Genomic DNA, 1269 nt, shown 5'->3' with positions numbered 1-1269 from the left:
TGACCTATTGTATTAGGCAAATATGTTGCACAAGACCTCTTTAAAGAGTTCAAGAGCAAAAATATCAGCTTGAGGATTAAGGTGCTCCTGACCCAAGCCATGTTACTTTCAATTGTCTCGTAACCATGTGAATGTTGTACATGAGTAAGGAAGACCATAGAAGAATTGATGCATTTGAATTATGTTGTTGAAGAAGACTATTAAAGGTACCATGGACTGCCAGAAGAACAAATAAATCTGTGTTGGAAGAAGTACAGCCAGAATGCTCTTTGTAAACCAAGATGGCCAGACTTTGTCTCTCATATTTGGACATAGCATCAGGATGTGGTATGTGACAAGTCCCTGGAGAAGGACATCATGCTTGGTAAAGTGGAGGGTCAGAGAAAAAGAGGGAGACACCCAATGAGATGGATTGGCACAGTGACAGCAGCAGTGTACTCAAGCGTAACAACTGTGAGAATAGTGCAGAACCCAGCAGTGTTTCCTTCTATTGTGCTATGAGTCAGAGCTGACTCGATGGTGCCTAACAATGATAACAACAACTCTAGAAAATATTCAAGGAGCATTCATTTTTATTCAGTCAATAATGTAAACAAGACTGCCTTGACATGGTTCAAGTCCCTGCACCCTCAGTTCTTTAGGGATGGATTAAGTGACTGGTATGTTCACCTACAAGGAGCTCTGGTAATGTAGTGGTTATGAACTGGGCTTTATGTCTCAAGGTCAGCAGTTCAACCAGCAGCTCCGTAGGAAAAAGATGAGGCTTTCTGCTCCTATAAAGATTTACAGCCTCAGAACTCTATGCAGGGTCTCTCTGGGTCAGAATCTACTCGACAGCCCTTAACAACAACAACAACAATGATCACCTACAAAAGAGTCTTAAACTTAATGGAGTTTATGTTATGAAATAGTTTATTTTTGTTTTTACCTTTTAATTCCATTTTTCCACAAACGTTTTGAAGTTTCCTTGTTCAAAGCATCAGTGGTTAACTGGTAGAATCCTCACATCCCTTGTGGAAGATATGGTATCTTTCCTGGTCCATATACCTCATGTGTGGCAGCCGCATATCTGTCAGTGTGTTGTTAATATGCTAAACAGGATACAGCATAATGGTCAAACAAAGAAAGACTAGGAATAAAAACTGGGTGGTCTACTTCCAAAAATCAGCCAAAGAAGATGGAAAGTCTAACAACAGAACATTGTCTAATCTGCAGCTTATCAAGGGAATGGCGCAGAAATGGAAAATGCTTCATTGCATTGTGCATGGG

This window comes from Chrysochloris asiatica, unplaced genomic scaffold (genome assembly GCF_000296735.1).
Source record: "Chrysochloris asiatica unplaced genomic scaffold, ChrAsi1.0 scaffold00148, whole genome shotgun sequence".
Taxonomy (NCBI): domain Eukaryota; kingdom Metazoa; phylum Chordata; class Mammalia; order Afrosoricida; family Chrysochloridae; genus Chrysochloris; species Chrysochloris asiatica.
The sequence above is the reverse complement of the archived record's forward strand: the minus strand, read 5'-3'. Positions refer to the sequence as shown.